The following is an 18,833-nucleotide window of genomic DNA, read 5'->3' as shown; positions in this document are numbered from 1 at the left end:
AAAACGGGCGGGGACACCCTTCGCCCCATACGACATCAGACGAAGGCCTGCGACGAGGTCATCCCACCGTGCGGCCTCGTCCAGCTTGGAGGCCCACATGTGATCCGGCCCATTGTAACGGGCCCTGCGTGGCCGCTGCGTGTTACGTGCCTAATTTGTAAAGGCATCCCTGTAATTACAGTCTGTAACCATGCTTTATGGGAATATTCTGGGGATAACCTAGGTGTCTGAGGGCACATGCGTCCTTAACACAAGACGCTGGGCGCTCAGATACCTATAAATACCCCGCACAGTGCCCGTGAGAGGCTAGATTAACAGAGCTATTGCCATCTTGCGCGTGAACCCTATTAACGTCACTTCACACCCCCGTTGGATCACCTTGCACCAGAGAGAAAGTTCCAACACTTGAGCAAGCGTCTAAACATTTTAGGTTCCAGCGGCAACATCTGCATCGAGGATTGCTAAGGGTGGGTGTTGCAGCTGATGGCCGTGACCTGCGTCTCCCTGACTGACAAGATGGAGGAGACCCTCATGACCTGACCTTCTTCCTGGACCTACAGGCAAGGCAATTAGAACACTACTTGCCATGCATACATATCATTATGGATATATGTTTAGTCCCAATAATAATTATGACTCTCATGAGTTCTTTCTTAATTAATCAAGGCAGATGAACATTGATTGATTATTGTTGATTGCACGTCATTGCAGGTTGACAACACCAGCAGATACAACTGCTTCGAGCCTAGGACAATCGTATTATGGAGATTATCAACCTGATGGCGCTCAACTGGCAACCCGGTCGTATTCGATTGTTAATACATTCAATAAACAAACATCTACAACTCTTACAAATTTGTACAGTTAGTTTACATTTTCTTTTTTGGTGGGGGGACAATTTTGTTTAGAGTCTAGGATATTTATGCTTCAGTGCAATTCCTGGGAGATTTGAGCACTGAAGCAAAAATACCCTAGACTCTAAACAAAATTGTCCCCCCACCAAAAAAGAAAATGTAAACTAACTGTACAAATTTGTAAGAGTTGTAGATGTCAAGTCCTTGAAATTTAAACATGCATCATTATTAAAGGTCTACCATGAGATATATGAAAACCGTTGCAACGCACGGGCACGATCCTAGTTGTTTATGAAGAGGAAAGGTCATGATAAATTTCCAAGGTTTCAAATATTCTAAAAACACTATTATAGATACTTTTATTTCTTTATTTTATTATTTTATTTTATTATTTTATTTTATTTTATTTTTATTTTTTTTTGTATTACCAATTTTGGGTTTTACAAGACTATTGTAGAATGATTTTTGTTACAAACACAGTAAATTAAATTTAGGTTTTTTCCTGGAGAGAAACTACTCGATATGCTCTAAGCGCACCGCATGCATGTCCATCCATCCATATATATACCCGGATGTTACAAGATTAATATTTAACCGGCTTAACTGGTGAGCAAAACGTGTTTTTAATGAAACAGAAAAAAAGGAATTGATGTCATCGTGAAATTAAAAGGAAAGAAAAAAAACCTCGACATTTCAGTCCACAGGAATGAGCAACTCGATTACAACGATTTAGGTCGAAATTAAATTTATCTAACTGGATACTCACTTCTAATATTATTTGGCCATCCAACAAAAATAAAGATTGTATAGTAACTATTTCTAGCACTCGACAAACTTGAAGTTGATGCGTCACGCGTATCTCCGGCTGTTAGTGCTTTAATTCATTCGGTAGAGCAGGGTAACCATCGGTGACTTCAAAGCACAACCACCTCTCATCACGTTGCATGCATTGCCTGTAAAATGGAAGGAAAATGATTTATATCATCATACATGTTAGTCTTGTTCAAAGCATTGCTCAAGCACATATATGTCTAGATTGAAACTATTTCATTATTTAAAAGACAAGATTCAAGGCTATTTAGATTCTTAGACCAAAACAATAATGACGGATATAGTTTATACAAATTCGATATGGGTTAGATATATATTATAAGCAATGGTCCATGGATGCTAGCTCGCTGGACCCTTTTACTGGCACGCATTATTCAGTAGAACAATTTAGGGTTCCAACAATTTGGATCAAAACACATGGCTTGATTGAATTTGTATATGTAGATATCCATTAAGTAAAGTCAAACAACAAATTAAATAACAGTCCATGAATTCAAAGTTAAGCATACATACATACCTCGTGACATCTTTCCAGGTGCGCGGCTGCAGCCCTGGCATAAGCCCTCGAAGGATGTCGGTCATAAGTTTGTCACGTTGTTGTACTGTCACAAACTTAGGTTCCATGCCTATGGAGCCCTCGTCCGTGTCCTACCGGCGGCGATCTCGATCGCGACGTTGGAGAGGCGACCCACGGCGTCGACGCACACCTCGTCAGCGTAGCAGCATCGCCACTCGAACACCGCCAGCTTGGGTGCGCGTAAGCGGACCAATGAGTATTTGGTGAATGCGGCCATGCCGTCCCCGTCGCACATGAACATGAGCGGCTTCGATGGCGATTCAGTATAGCTACATCGCCGGCATGACATGCGGAGAGTCCTCAGGTCATCGGCGAGCACGGTGATGGCGGCTTTGGTGTCATCCGCCGTCACGCTGACCTCGGTGAAGCGGAGGTGTTTGAGGCGAGGCATGGTGTCCGACGAGATGGTCATGCTGACAGTGAGGATGCAGCCTTTGATATGCAGGTCCTCCAGCGACGGGAACACGGTGACGACGAGCGGGAAGTCCTCGCGAACCACCACGTCCCCAAGCGTCAAGGACCGAAGGGCGTTGAGGCCGGGGCCGTGGATGCGCGGCGGCCTCACGGCGAAGCTGAACGGCTGCACATCCAACTCGACCGTAGCGGGCGGCAGCTCGACGGACCAGTCGCCGGCGTCCGCGTCAACTGAGCAGGACAAGGACTCCTTGCCAATGTGGGGGATGAGATTCAGCTTCGTGGCGTTGGCGAGCGCGATGAACTCGTCTGCGTACCGGGATTCCATGGCCACGTCCTTTCTGTAGACCAGACGAAGATTCTTGATGGTGTAGTCTGCTGCTGTGCCGTGGCACCGGCGGCGGAGCGTCCGCGCCATGCTCTGGACGCGCTCCTCGCTCGGTGTTTTCATGGACGGATCCTTGTGCACAGGCAACGACAAGCAGAAGGTCAGGTCTGGGAGTTGTTGGGTGAGGAGGCGCTGCCACGATGTTGAAACCGAAACCGTTCTCATGAGAGTATAGTAAGGGCACAGGGAGAGGATGTGGACGAGAACGTCGTCCGGCAGCTTGCTGATATGGTCCTCCGCCGCCGCCGCCGCCGCCGTCGTTTGGTTCTCCATTGCAATTTTGGTCGTTTGGTGTTTTGGGGAACTTAGATCCGGTCGATCAGGTGGACGGATCAGAGTGAAAGGAAGGCTGAATCGCCTCTGTTGGTTACAATCTAATCTAGCCGAGAAACTTGATCTTCTCCTCTGCAGTTCAACAGCCTGACGCTGAATCGTTTCTGTTGCCGATCTCTGCGGGACGCGAGCGGCTCTGTCCCCTGCCCAATGCCCTGGCCCGCCGTGTGGCGGATCCGCGGCAGAGGAAACACGCCGGTGAGCAATTCCAGCTAACGCCGACCGAGCCCTTGCTTGACGATGCCCTCCCAAGCACCCAGGGTGTATACCGAAGCTTCTACGTTGCTTTTCTCGGCTAGAACAGTGGTGCAGACGGAGAACTCCCGCGGCGGCGCGCTATTTTACCTTGACGTTGTGGTGGCGTATACGGGGGGTTGCGTGGTGGTACGGAACGATGTCTGCGTGCGGCTACGTATTTATGGAGGGCCCGGTTTGTTACAGGGTCGAGATATTCGGGCGAAATCCAAACAACCTGGATTGGATTGCCCGGGTGGATTGCCCGGGGTTTGTTCCGTCGCGCGCGCAGGGAAGATGATCCTGACGAGAATGGCCCACACGCAGGGAGCGAGTGTGGCGTATGGTGGCTTGTCGGGCGGGCCCGCGCGGCAGGAGCCCCAGTGCAACGGGCGTGGAGGGACGGCCGCGTTCGGCCGGAGCTGGGCTGTGGCGCAGAGAAAAGCGAGTGGGCCGCGCGGAGTAGAAACCAAGTTGGACCCGTGCCAAATTTTCGACACAGAGGAACTCCCCTTTGTTGCGTGCACAGATCTTCCATCATTTCACCACCAGTGCTATTTTTTAATATGCTGCTTTGTATCAGTACTGATGTATCCTTGTAAACTTGTAGGTGCTATCTATTGCAGTTTACAACCACTATTAACGGATATACCATCAATCTATTTTTCTTTTGATTATTTAGTTCCACCTTCATAATGATATGTGGTTGTTGTTAGGATGGCACCTGGGAGGCTGGGATTGGCGGCTTCGGCGGGCTCTTCCTCTATAGTAATGTGTTGCCGTCACTTCATCTTTGCTAACTTATCCACTTCTTTTTTTTGAAAAGAAACCTTTTTCTGATGATTCTTCTACATATGTCGAGATTTGAGAATTAAGAAAAAAAAACAGTTGGGTGAGAAATGTCGATTAAGTGTAAATTGTTTATCAGTTTTAGCTGGTCAAAGGTGCAAATTGAATGCTTTTGAGACATTTGTAGGGAAGTCTGTAGTCTGCACCATGTAGTTGGATGGTTTTTTCTACTACTGACCTAATGCAACAATATAATACAAATTTTGTAATATTGTGATCCTTCTGTTGTCGCCGATCCGGGCGCCAATCATTGCGATGAGAATCGGCAGCAGTGCTCTCTGCGGAGGCGCAGACGGTCTGCGGCCAGGGGCCGAACGGTCCATGACCTGGCGCAGGGCTGATGTTCCTGCCTGACGAGCCGGACGGTCCGCGTCAGGAGGCCGGACGGTCCGCGCGTGTGCAGAGACGACGAAGTTCGCCGGCAGCGCCTAGATCTCGCTCCCGAGAGGGACCCCGTCGGAGATGAGAGATCCTAGGCTTTGTCTTGGAATCGACAGGCCACCTAAGACGTTTCTAGTCGACGTAGAGCCGAAGAGAGGTGAAGATTTGAGGTAGAAAAAGGCTAAACTAGGGCTAAACTAGAACTACTCCTAATGCATAAGGTAAAAACGAGATGTATATTGATTGATTGATCAATTGTTCGTCCTCAATCGGTCGTAGCCCTTCATATATATAGGGGGAGGTCTCGACCCGTTACAAGCCTTCTTCTGAATTAATCCCACAGATTTAGCTAACAAATCATGCAAGAAAGTCGGAACCCTAACTGATTCTGCGCGCGCGGACCGTCCGGCCTCAGGGTTGGACCGTCTGCCCATCTATTTTTGGTGCTCAACATATGTGAAATGGAATTAGGCTTACACCTTTTTCCTAATTGATTTTGGTGGTTGAATTGCCCAATACAAATAATTGGACTAACTAGTTTGCTCTAGTCTATAAGATTTACAGGTGCCAAAGGTTCACAATAAGCCAATAAAAGGACCAAGGAAGGATTCAAATAAAGTGAGCAAAAGACAACCCAAAGGCACCCTGGTCTGGCGCACCGGACTGTCCGGTGTGCCACCGGACAGTGTCCGGTGCACCAGGGCACTCGAAGCTGAACTCCTCACCTTCGGGAAAATGGGAGGCCGCTCCGCTATAATTCACCGGACTGTCCGGTGAAGCACCGGACAGTGTCCGGTACCACACCGGACTGTCCGGTGTGCCAGCGGAGCAATGGCTACTTCGTGCGCAACGGTCGACTGCAACCACATTAAATGCGCTACAGTGCGCGCCAGAGTCAGAGCACGCGCGGGAGGCGCACCGGACAGTCTACAGGACCTGTCCGGTGCACCACCGGACAGCCCAGAGGCCCCCACAAGTCAGAGCTCCAACGGTCAAACCCCAACGGCTGGCTGACGTGGCTGGCGCACCGGACAGTGTCCGGTGGCACACCGGACTGTCCGGTGCGCCATGCGACAGCACACTTCCAACGGCCATTTTTGGTGGTTGGGGCTATAAATACCCCAACCACCCCACATTCAATTGTATCCAAGTTTTCCACCTTCAACCCATTACAAGAGCTATAGCATTCAATTCTAGACACTCCAAAGAGATCAAATCCTCTCCCAAGTCCAAAGACAACTCCAATCAATAGCGACTAGTGAGAGAGTGATATTTGTGTTCATTTGAGCTCTTGCGCTTGGATCGCTTCTTTTCTTTCTCATTCTTCTTGTGATCAAACTCAATTGTAACCACAGCAAGAGACACCAATTGTGTGGTGGTCCTTGCGGGAACTTTGTGTTCCGTTTGTTTGAGAAGAGAAGCTCACTCGGTCTAAGTGACCGTTTGAGAGAGGGAAAGGGTTGAAAGAGACCCGGTCTTTGTGACCACCTCAACGGGGAGTAGGTTTACAAGAACCGAACCTCGGTAAAACAAATCATCGTGTCTCGCTCTTTATTTGCTCACGATTTGTTTTGCGCCCTCTCTCTCGGACTCGTTTATATTTCTAACGCTAACCCGGCTTGTAGTTGTGCTTAAGTTTATAAATTTCAAATTCGCCCTATTCACCCCCCCCCCCCTCTAGGCGACTTTCAATATGCCCCCTGCCTTTTGGCATGACTGAGCGAACCAAAAACAACTAACTCGATATGATCACATCGATTTTCTTAGGCATCTTGCCACATACTAGGATGGTACTGCTTGAGGAAACGCCCGTTTAACGCCTTGGACAAGTATTGTAATGTTTGCAACAAATAGGCGTTACCGAAGATCACATGTGTGACCTTGTAAGGGCCCTCCGAGCTTGGCGACCACTTCCCAAACTTCCGGTCTTTGCTCCTTAGAGGTAAGACGGTCTTCCCTACCAGGTCCCCTACCTGGAACGATTTAGCCTTGACCTTCTTGTTGTAAGCTTTGGCGACCATGATCTTTTCCTTTTGTATTTCTCCTAAAGCTGTCACTCTCTTGTCGGTCACTTCATCAATATTGTCCATCATTGAATTATGATAATCACCGACAATTAGATCATTTTTGCATGACGAACCTGACAGCATTTAAACTTATCTCTACAGGCAACACTGCTTCCTACCCATAGACAAGCTCAAACGGAGATACTTTAGTAGCACGGTCTTTAGATATTCTATGAGCCCATAAAGCTTCGGACAAAATCTTATGCCAATGCTTAGGATGATCAGATATCTTCTTTTTTATCAGACTAATCAATGTTTTATTACTAGACTCGGCCTGTCCATTAGCCTGAGCATAATATGGAGATGAATTGAGCAATTTAATTCTATATAATTCAGCAAACTCACGTACCTCCTTTGACATAAAAGAAGCCACCCGGTCTGTGGTAAAAGTCTGGGGAATGCCGAATCTATGAATAATATGCTTAGTTATAAACTCAATTACCTCCCTGTGTCATGTTCTTCATAACAACGACTTCAGTCCATTTGATAAAGTAGTCAATGGCAACTAACACGAATCGATGCCCTTTTGATGATGAAGGATGAATCTCTCCTATAAAGTTCAACCCCCATCCTCTGAAAAGGCCAAGGTTTAATGATAGGATGTAATTCGGCTACGGGGATCAACTGTAAGTCACCGAATTTCTAACATACTTGGCATCCTTTGTAGTACTTGAAACAATCAGCTATCATGTTAGACCAATAGAAGCCAGATCTTCATAATAATCACTTCATCTTTGGAGCCGATTGATGGGTACCACAAATCCCCTCATGTACTTCGGCCATGGCTAATATAGCATCACCTGGGCCCAAGCATTTAAGCAAGACATCGTTGACCCACTTTGGCATGTGCTCTGGTCAAAGCCGACTAGGCCGCCATAGCAACCCGACAGACTAGGGTGGTGTTTGTTTTAGCTTTTTTCTAGCTTCTGGCCGACAAAAGCTGTTGTGGACTGCCAAACGCCTAGCTTTTCAGCCGCTTTTGTGAGAATCGCTTTGATGAAAACCGTCCAAAATCAACATGAACACAGAATTGGTCAAGTCTTCGTGTTAGTAGAAATATGTTACTTTCTAGATCATAAACCATGTTGACTACATCTTCCTTCGCACATAATCACCGTAATACTCAGATTCTCCTCACAATCAGATTCTTAGAAAAGCTCGTCAGAAAAAACTGAAACATACAAGCCCTAGGGTTGGCACTGTCATGTCGGACAAGCAAACTTGAAACGGGCCAACATTAGGGATCAGCTAGGCCGTGATTTTCCTATTTGTTGAGTTGTGTTGTTTTAAGTGCTTAGTTTTGTGAAAAAATCTTGTAGAGCATATTCACCCACCTTTCAATTGGGAAGTTTACAATGATGATCACTAATGCTGCGGAGCAACGTTCCCCACTATTGTTAGGTTTATGGGCGCCGCCATAAACAGCGACGATCGAGCCTGAACTTCCACCTGTGCCTATAGACTCCAATTTTTACCTGGCTCTGCCACTAGCCAGAACTGTAGTCAGTATTTGGTTGCACTCATCCCCCCGCCTGCACCAGGCGCCTCCTATATGAAAGTCGCCTAGAGGGGGGGTGAATAGGGCGAAACTGAATTTCTCAAAAATAATCACAACTACAAGCCGGGTTAGCGTTAGAAATATAATCGAGTCCGCGAGAGAGAGGGTGCGAAGCAAATCGCAAGCAAATAAAGAGTGTGACACGCGGATTTGTTTTACCGAGGTTCGGTTCTCGCAAACCTACTCCCCGTTGAGGTGGTCACAAAGACCGGGTCTCTTTCAACCCTTTCCCTCTCTCAAACGGTCCCTCGGACCGAGTGAGCTTTCTCTTCTCAATCACTTGGAACACAAAGTTCCTACAAGGACCACCACAAGATTGGTGTCTCTTGCCTCAATTACAAGTGAGTTTGATCGCAATGAAGAATCAAAGAAAGAAGAAAGCAATCCAAGCGCAAGAGCTCGAAGGAACACAAGCAAATCTCTCTCACTAATCACTAGGGCGTTGTGTGGAGTTTGGAGAGGATTTGATCACTTGGGTGTGTCTAGAATTGAATGCTAGAGCTCTTGTAAGTAGTTGGAAGTGTGAAAACTTGGATGCAATGAATGGTGGGTGGTTGGGGGTATTTATAGCCCCAACCACCAAACTAGTCGTTTGGTGGGGCTGTCTGTCGCATGGTGCACCGGACAGTCCGGTGCACACCGGACATGTCCGGTGCGCCAGCCACATCACCAAAGCCGTTGGGTTCCGACCGTTGGAGCTCTGTCTTCTGGGCCCGCCTGGATGTCCGGTGGCGCACCGGACATGTACTGTAGAGTGTCCGGTGCGCCAGTATGGGCGTGCCTGACTTCTGCGCGCGCTGGCACGCATTCAATGCGCTGCAGGTAGCCGTTGGCGCCGAAGTATCCGTTGCTTCGTTGTCACACCGGACAGTCCGGTGTACACCGGACATGTCCGGTGAATTATAGCGGACTAGCCGTTGCGAATTCCCGAAGCTGGCGAGTTCCAAAGCCGCTCTTCCTTGGAGCACCGGACACTGTCCGGTGTACACCGGACAGTCCGGTGAATTATAGCGGAGCGCCTCTGGATTTTCCCGAAGGTGACGAGTTTGACTTGGAGTCCTCTGGTGCACCGGACAGTCCGGTGCGCCAGACCAGAGGTGCCTTCGGTTGTCCCTTGCTCTCTTTGTTGAACCCAATGCTTGGTCTTTTTATTGGCTAAATGTGAACCTTTGGCACCTGTATAACTTATATACTAGAGCAAACTAGTTAGTCTAACTATTTGTGTTGGGCAATTCAACCACCAAAATCAATTAGGAAAATAGGTGTAAGCCTAATTCCCTTTCAATCTCCCCCTTTTTGGTGATTGATGCCAACACAAACCAAAGCAAGTATAGAAGTACATAATTGAACTAGCTTGCATAATGTAAGTGCAAAGATTGCTTGAAATTGAGCCAATATAACTACTCATAAGATAGCATGGATTGTTTCTTTGTTTTTAACATTTTGGACCATGCTTGCACCACGTGTTTTGTTTTTGCAAATTCTTTTGTAAATCCTTTTCAAAGTTCTTTTGCAAATAGTCAAAGGTAAATGAATAAGATTTTGCAAAGCATCTTCAAGATTTGAAATTTTCTCCCCCTGTTTCAAATGCTTTTCCTTTGACTAAACAAAACTCCCCCTAAATAACATTCTCCTCTTAGTGTTCAAGAGGGTTTTGATATATCAATTTTGAAAAGCTACTTTCTCCCCTTTTTGAACATAATAAGATACCAATTTTAAATTTATCAATTGAGAATCATATCAATTGAAAAACTCTTTTTAAAATTAGGTGGTGGGGCGGTCCTTTTGCTTTGGGCTAATACTTTCTCCCCCTTTGGCATGAATCGCCAAAAACGGAGTCATTAGAGCCCTTAGAAATACTCTCTCCCCCTTTGGTCATAAATAAATGAGTGAAGATTATACCAAAGAACGGAGTCCTTTTCTCCCCAAAGATGGAGAGATGTTTGGAGTGATGGCGAAGGATGAGTTACGGAGTGGAAGCCTTTGTCTTCGCCGAAGACTCCAATTCCCTTTCAATACACCTATGACTTGGTTTGAAATAGACTTGAAAACACATTAGTCATAGCATATGAGAGAGACATGATCAAAGGTATATAAAGGAGCTATGTGTGCAAATCAACAAAAGAAGTTCCTAGAATCAAGAATATTTAGCTCATGCCTAAGTTTGTTAAAGGTTTGTTCATCAAGAGGCTTGGTAAAGATATCGGCTAATTGATCTTTAGTATTAATGTATGAAATCTCGATATCTCCCTTTTGTTGGTGATCCCTTAAAAAGTGATACCGAATGGCTATGTGTTTAGTGCGGCTATGCTCAACGGGATTATCCGCCATGCGGATTGCACTCTCATTATCACATAGAAGAGGAACTTTGGTTAATTTGTAACCATAGTCCCTAAGGGTTTGCCTCATCCAAAGTAGTTGCGCGCAACAATGTCCTGCGGCAATGTACTCGGCCTCGATGGTAGAAAGAGCTACAGAATTTTGCTTCTTTGAAGCCCAAGACACCAAGGATCTTCCCAAGAATTGGCAAGTCCTCGATGTGCTCTTTCTATTGATTTTACACACTGCCCAATCGGCATCCGAATAACCAATCAAATCAAATGTGGATCCCCTAGGATACCAAAGCCCAAACTTAGGAGTATAAACTAAATATCTCAAGATTCGTTTTACGGCCGTAAGGTGAGCTTCCTTAGGGTCGGCTTGGAATCTTGCACACATGCATACAGAAAGCATAATATCTGGTCGAGATGCACATAAATATAGTAAAGAACCTATCATCGACCGGTATACCTTTTGATCGACGGATTTACCTCCCTCGTCGAGGTCGAGATGCCCATTGGTTCCCATGGGTGTCTTGATGGGTTTGGCATCCTTCATTCCAAACTTGGCTAGAATATCTTGAGTATACTTCGTTTGGCTTAGGAAGGTGCCTTCTTGGAGTTGCTTTACTTGAAATCCTAAGAAATATTTTAACTCCCCCATCATAGACATCTCGAACTTTTGTGTCATGATCCTACTAAATTCTTCACATGTAGACTCGTTAGTAGACCCAAATATAATATCATCAACATAAATTTGGCATACAAACAAGTCATTTTCAAGAGTTTTAGTAAAGAGTGTAGGATTGGCCTTTCCAAATTTGAAGCCATTAGTGATAAGAAAATCTCTAAGGCATTCATACCATGCTCTTGGGGCTTGCTTGAGCCCATAAAGCGCCTTAGAGAGCTTATAGACATGGTTAGGATACTCACTGTCTTCAAAGCCGGGAGGTTGCTCAACATAGACCTCTTCTTTGATTGGTCCATTGAGGAAGGCACTTTTCACGTCCATTTGGTAAAGCTTAAAGCCATGGTAAGTAGCATAGGCTAATAATATTCGAATTGACTCAAGCCTAGCTACGGGTGCATAGGTTTCACCGAAATCCAAACCTTCGACTTGGGAGTATCCCTTGGCCACAAGTCGAGCTTTGTTCCTTGTCACCACACCATGCTCATCTTGCTTGTTGCGGAAGACCCATTTGGTTCCTACAACATTTTGATTAGGACGTGGAACTAAATGCCATACCTCATTCCTCGTGAAGTTGTTGAGCTCCTCTTGCATTGCCACCACCCAATCCGAATCTTGAAGTGCTTCCTCTATCCTGTGTGGCTCAATAGAGGAAACAAACGAGTAATGTTCACAAAAATGTGCAACACGAGATCTAGTAGTTACCCCCTTATGAATGTTGCCGAGGATGGTGTCGACGGGGTGATCTCGTTGGATTGCTTGGTGGACTCTTGGGTGTGGCGGCCTTTGTTCTTCATCCTCCTTGTCTTGATCATTTGCATCTCCCCCTTGATCATTGTCGTCATCTTGAGGTGGCTCATTTGCTTGATCTTCTACTTCATCAACTTGAGCTTCATCCTCATTTTGAGTTGGTGGAGATGCTTGAGTGGAGGAGGATGGTTGATCTTGTGCATTTGGAGGCTCTTCGGATTCCTTAGGACACACATCCCCAATGGACATGTTCCTTAGCGCGATGCACGGAGCCTCTTCATCACCTATCTCATCAAGATCAACTTGCTCTACTTGAGAGCCGTTAGTCTCATCAAACACAACGTCACAAGAAACTTCAACTTGTCCAGAGGACTTGTTAAAGACTCTATATGCCCTTGTGTTTGAATCATATCCTAGTAAAAAGCCTTCTACTGTCTTAGGAGCAAATTTAGATTTTTTCCTCTTTTAACAAGAATAAAGCATTTGCTACCAAAGACTCTAAAATATGAAATATTGAGCTTTTTACCGGTTAGGAGTTCATAGGATGTCTTCTTGAGGATTCGGTGAAGATATAACCGGTTGATGGCGTAGCAGGCGGTGTTGACTGCCTCGGCCCAAAACCGATCCGAAGTCTTGTACTCATCAAGCATGGTTCTTGCCATGTCTAATAGAGTTCTATTCTTCCTCTCCACTACACCATTTTCTTGCGGGGTGTAGGGAGAAGAGAACTCATGCTTGATGCCCTCCTCCTCAAGGAAGCCTTCAATTTGTGAGTTCTTGAACTCCGTCCCGTTGTCGCTTCTGATTTTCTTGATCCTTAAGCCGAACTCATTTTGAGCCCGTCTCAAGAATCCCTTTAATGTTTCTTGGGTATGAGATTTTTCCTGCAAAAAGAACACCCAAGTGAAGCGAGAATAATCATCCACAATAACTAGACAGTACTTACTCCCGCCGATGCTTACGTAGGCAATCGGTCCGAATAGATCCATGTGTAGGAGCTCCAGTTGCCTGTCAGTCGTCATGATGTTCTTGTGTGGATGATGGATACCAACTTGCTTTCCTGCTTGGCATGCGCTACAAATCCTGTCTTTCTCAAAATGAACATTTGTTAGTCCTAAAATGTGTTCTCCCTTTAGAAGCTTGTGAAGATTCTTCATCCCAACATGGGCTAGTCGGCGGTGCCAGAGCCAACCCATGTTAGTCTTAGCAATTAAGCATGTGTCGAGTTCAGCTCTATCAAAATCTACTAAGTATAGCTGACCCTCTAACACACCCTTAAATGCTATCGAATCATCACTTCTTCTAAAGACAGTGACACCTACATCAGTGAATAAACAGTTGTAGCCCATTTTGCATAATTGAGATACAGAAAGCAAATTGTAATCTAATGAATCTACAAGAAAAACATTGGAAATAGAATGGTCAGGAGAAATAGCTATTTTACCAAGACCTTTGACCAAACCTTGATTTCCATCCCCGAATGTAATAGCTCGTTGGGAATCTTGGTTTTTCTCATAGGAGGAGAACATCTTCTTCTCCCCTGTCATGTGGTTTGTGCACCCGCTGTCGATTACCTAGCTTGAGCCCCCGGATGCATAAACCTACAAAACATGTTTAGTTCTTGACTTTAGGTACCCAAATGGTTTTGGGTCCTTTGGCATTAGAAACAAGAACTTTGGGTACCCAAACACAAGTCTTTGATCCCTTGTGTTTGCTCCCAACATACTTGGCAACTACCTTGCCGGATTTGTTAGTCAAAACATAAGATGCATCAAAAGTTTTAAATGAGATGTCATGGTCATTTGATGCACTAGGAGTTTTCTTCTTAGGCAACTTAGCACGGGTTGGTTGCCTAAAGCTAGATGTCTCACCCTTATACATGAAAGCATGATTAGGGCCAGAGTGAGACTTCCTAGAGTGAATTCTTCTAATTTTGTCCTCGGGATAACCGGCAGGGTATAAAATGTAACCCTCGTTATCCTGAGGCATGGGAGCCTTGCCCTTAACAAAGTTGGACAATTTCTTAGGAGGGGCATTAAGTTTGACATTGCCTCCCTGTTGGAAACCAATGCCATCCTTAATGCCAGGGCGTCTCCCACTATAGAGCATACTTCTAGCAAATTTGAATTTTTCATTTTCTAAGTTATGCTCGGCAATTTTAGCATCTAGTTTTGCTATATGATCATTTTGTTGTTTAATTAAGACCATGTGATCATGTATAGCATCAATGTTAACATCTCTACATCTAGTACAAATGGTAGTATGTTCTACGGTAGATGTAGAGGGTTTGCAAGAATTAAGTTCAACAATCTTAGCACGCAATATATCATTCTTATCTCTAAGATCGGAAATTGTAATATTGCAAACATCAAAATCTTTAGCCTTAGCAATCAATTTTTCATTTTCCTTCCTAAGGCTAACAAGAGATATGTTTAATTCTTCAATCTTAGCAAGTAAATCATCATTATCATTTCTAAGATTGGGAATTGAAACATTACTAGCAATAGAATCAACCCTAGCTAATAAATTAGCATTCTCATTTCTAAGGTTGTCTATAGTCTCATGGCAAGTGCTTAGCTCACTAGATAATTTCTCACATTTTTCAACTTCTAGAGCATAAGCATTTTTAACTTTAACATGCTTTTTGTTTTCCTTGATTAGAAAGTCCTCTTGGGAGTCCAAGAGATCATCCTTCTCATGGATGGCACTAATCAATTCATTTAACTTTTCTTTTTGTTGCATGTTTAAGTTGGCAAAAAGAGTGCGCAAGTTATCTTCCTCATCACTAGCATTTTCATCACTAGCATTTTCATCACTAGAGGATTCATATCTAGTGGAGGATTTAGATTTAACCTTCTTCTTTTTGCCGTCCTTTGCCATGAGGCACTTGTGGCCGACGTTGGGGAAGAGAAGTCCCTTGGTGACGGCGATGTTGGCGGCGTCCTCGTCGTCAGAGGAGTCGCTAGAGCTTTCGTCGGAGTCCCACTCCCGACAAACATGGGCATCGCCGCCCTTCTTCTTGTAGTATCTCTTCTTCTCCTTTCTTCTCCCCTTCTTGTCATCGCCCCTGTCACTGGAAATAGGACATTTAGCTATAAAGTGACCGGGCTTACCACACTTGTAGCAAACCTTCTTGGAGCGGGGCTTGTAATCCTTCCCCCTCCATTGCTTGAGGATTTGGCGAAAGCTTTTGATGACAAGCGCCATCTCCTCATTGTCGAGCTTGGAGGCGTCGATTGATTGTCTACTTGGTGTAGACTCCTCCTTCTTCTCCTCCGTCGCCTTGAATGCAACCGGTTGAGCTTCAGACGTGGAGGGGCCGTCAAGCTCGTTGATCTTCCGTGAGCCCTTGATCATAAATTCAAAGCTCACAAAATTTCCGATTACTTCCTCGGGAGTCATTAGTGTATATCTTGGGTTGCCACGAATTAATTGAACTTGAGTAGGGTTAAGGAAAATAAGAGATCTTAGAATAACCTTAACCACCTCGTGGTCATCCCACTTTTTGCTCCCGAGGTTGCGCACTTGGTTCACCAAGGTTTTGAGCCGGTTGTACATGTCTTGTGGCTCCTCCCCTTGGCGAAGGCGGAAGCGACCGAGCTCCCCCTCGATCGTTTCCCGCTTGGTGATTTTGGTGAGTTCATCACCCTCGTGTGTGGTCTTGAGCACGTCCCAAACTTCCTTGGCGCTCTTCAATCCTTACACCTTGTTGTACTCCTCCCGACTTAGAGAGGCGAGGAGTATTGTTGTGGCTTGGGAGTTGAAGTGCTCAATTTGGGCCACTTCGTCCTCATCATAATCCTCATCCCCTACGGATGGTACCTGTGCTCCAAACTCAACAACATTCCATATACTTTTGTGGAGTGAGGTTAGATGAAATTTCATTAAATCACTCCACCTAGCATAATCTTCACCGTCAAAGGTTGGCGGTTTGCCTAATGGAACGGAAAGTAATGGAGTATGTCTAGAGGTACGAGGATAATGTAAGGGGATCTTACTAAACTTCTTGCGCTCATGGCGCTTAGAAGTTATGGAGGGCGCGTCGGAGACGGAGGTAGATGGCGATGAAGTGTCGGTCTCGTAGTAGACCACCTTCCTCATTTTCTTTATTTTGTCGCCACTCCGATGCGACTTGTGAGAAGAAGTCTTCTTCTCCTTCTTCTCCCTCTTCTTTTCCTTGTTGCGGGACTCTTCCGATGAAGCCTTCCCGTGACTTGTAGCGGGCTTGTCGCCGGTCTCCATCTCCTTCTTGGCGAGTTCTCCCGACATCACTTCGAGCGGTTAGGCTCTAATGAAGCACCGGCCTCTGATACCAATTGAAAGTCGCCTAGAGGGGGGGTGAATAGGGCGAAACTGAATTTCTCAAAAATAATCACAACTACAAGCCGGGTTAGCGTTAGAAATATAATCGAGTCCGCGAGAGAGAGGGTGCAAAGCAAATCGCAAGCAAATAAAGAGTGTGACACGCGGATTTGTTTTACCGAGGTTCGGTTCTCGCAAACCTACTCCCCGTTGAGGTGGTCACAAAGACCGGGTCTCTTTCAACCCTTTCCCTCTCTCAAACGGTCCCTCGGACCGAGTGAGCTTTCTCTTCTCAATCACTTGGAACACAAAGTTCCTACAAGGACCACCACAAGATTGGTGTCTCTTGCCTCAATTACAAGTGAGTTTGATCACAATGAAGAATCAAAGAAAGAAGAAAGCAATCCAAGCGCAAGAGCTCGAAGGAACACAAGCAAATCTCTCTCACTAATCACTAGGGCGTTGTGTGGAGTTTGGAGAGGATTTGATCACTTGGGTGTGTCTAGAATTGAATGCTAGAGCTCTTGTAAGTAGTTGGAAGTGTGAAAACTTGGATGCAATGAATGGTGGGTGGTTGGGGGTATTTATAGCCCCAACCACCAAACTAGTCGTTTGGTGGGGCTGTCTGTCGCATGGTGCACCGGACAGTCCGGTGCACACCGGACATGTACGGTGTGCTAGCCACGTCACCAAAGCCGTTGGGTTCCGACCGTTGGAGCTCTGTCTTCTGGGCCCGCCTGGATGTCCGGTGGCGCACCGGACATGTACTGTAGAGTGTCCGGTGCGCCAGTATGGGCGTGCCTGACTTCTGCGCGCGCTGGCGCTCATTCAATGCGCTGCAGGTAGCCGTTGGCGCCGAAGTATCCGTTGCTTCGTTGTCACACCGGACAGTCCGGTGTGACAATGGACATGTCCGGTGAATTATAGCGGACTAGCCGTTGCGAATTCCCGAAGTTGGCAAGTTCCAGAGCCGCTCTTCCTTGTAGCACCGGACACTGTCCGGTGTACACCGGACAGTCCGGTGAATTATAGCGGAGCGCCTCTGGATTTTCCCGAAGGTGACGAGTTTGACTTAGAGTCCTCTGGTGCACCGGACACTGTCCGGTGGCACACCGGACAGTCCGGTGCGCCAGACCAGAGGTGCCTTCGGTTTTCCCTTGCTCTCTTTGTTGAACCCAATGCTTGGTCTTTTTATTGGCTAAATGTGAACCTTTGACACCTGTATAACTTATATACTAGAGCAAACTAGTTAGTCTAACTATTTGTGTTGGGCAATTCAACCACCAAAATCAATTAGGAAAATAGGTGTAAGCCTAATTCCCTTTCACTATAGCTCCATCCATACAAGGGCTTGTTCAGTTATTTCCATTTCATATGGATTGAAGGGGACTGATATGGATTGAGAGGGATTTTGACTTAGGCCTAGTTTGGTTACTCTAGTATTGACTCCAATCCACATGTATTGAGGTGGATTAGAGTGTAACTTAAAATAATTTACACCCCAATTCACCTCAACACATGTGGATTGAGGTCAATACTGGAATATCCAAACAAAGCCTTACTGGGGATTAAAACCGACTCAATACCCTTGGTATCAATATGGATTGGGGTTGAACTAGGGCTGCAAATGGGGTGGGAGTAAACGATTATTTTAGGTGGGTTTAAGAAATGGATTTGTTTTGGTGGGTTGTGATGGGTTTTAATTGTGAACGGGTTGAGTTGGGTGGGTTTATTTTGTATTGCGGGTCAAAATGATTGATACCCATGGATGTAGATGGGTTTGTATAGACATGGACATCCATGGGTCTTACCCATTCGTATTTAGGTCTACAATATTTTAGGTGGGTTTAAGAAATGAGTTTTTTGGTGGGTTGTGTTGGGTTTAATTGTGAACGGGTTGGATGGGTTTATTTTGTATTGCAGGTCAAAATGGTTGATACCCATGGGTGTAGATGGGTTTGCATAGATATGGGCTTTTTCCATGGGTCTTCACCCATACGTATGGACCGTATTCGACTAGCAAGTGTCTAAGTCCCAGCAGAATTACAGTCTTACAGACCCAACTCAAGTAATCAACCCTAACTCCCGTGTTCCATCCTCGTGCCGCACTTAGTGCTCCTCTCTTGCCCTAGCGGTCGTGTGCATCCCACCCTGGCGGCCAGCGACTCCTCTCCCGTGCTCCATCCTGCCCTGGCACATTCCGCTCCTCTCTCCGTGCTCCATCCCCGCTCGGCCGCTCCTCTCCCGCGTGCTCGCTAGCACGGGCCGCTCCTCTCCCATCTGCTCGCCA

General features: G+C 45.9%; 1 pseudogene; it reads right to left on the bottom strand.

Moving 5' to 3' along the window:
* Positions 1-1,625: 1,625 nt before the first annotated feature.
* LOC103626356 (uncharacterized) lies at positions 1,626-3,337 on the bottom strand (annotated as a pseudogene).
* Positions 3,338-18,833: the final 15,496 nt, after the last annotated feature.

This window comes from Zea mays, chromosome 5, assembly GCF_902167145.1.
Source record: "Zea mays cultivar B73 chromosome 5, Zm-B73-REFERENCE-NAM-5.0, whole genome shotgun sequence".
Taxonomy (NCBI): domain Eukaryota; kingdom Viridiplantae; phylum Streptophyta; class Magnoliopsida; order Poales; family Poaceae; genus Zea; species Zea mays.
Note: the sequence above shows the minus strand (reverse complement) of the source record. Positions and strands in the feature narration are given on the sequence as shown.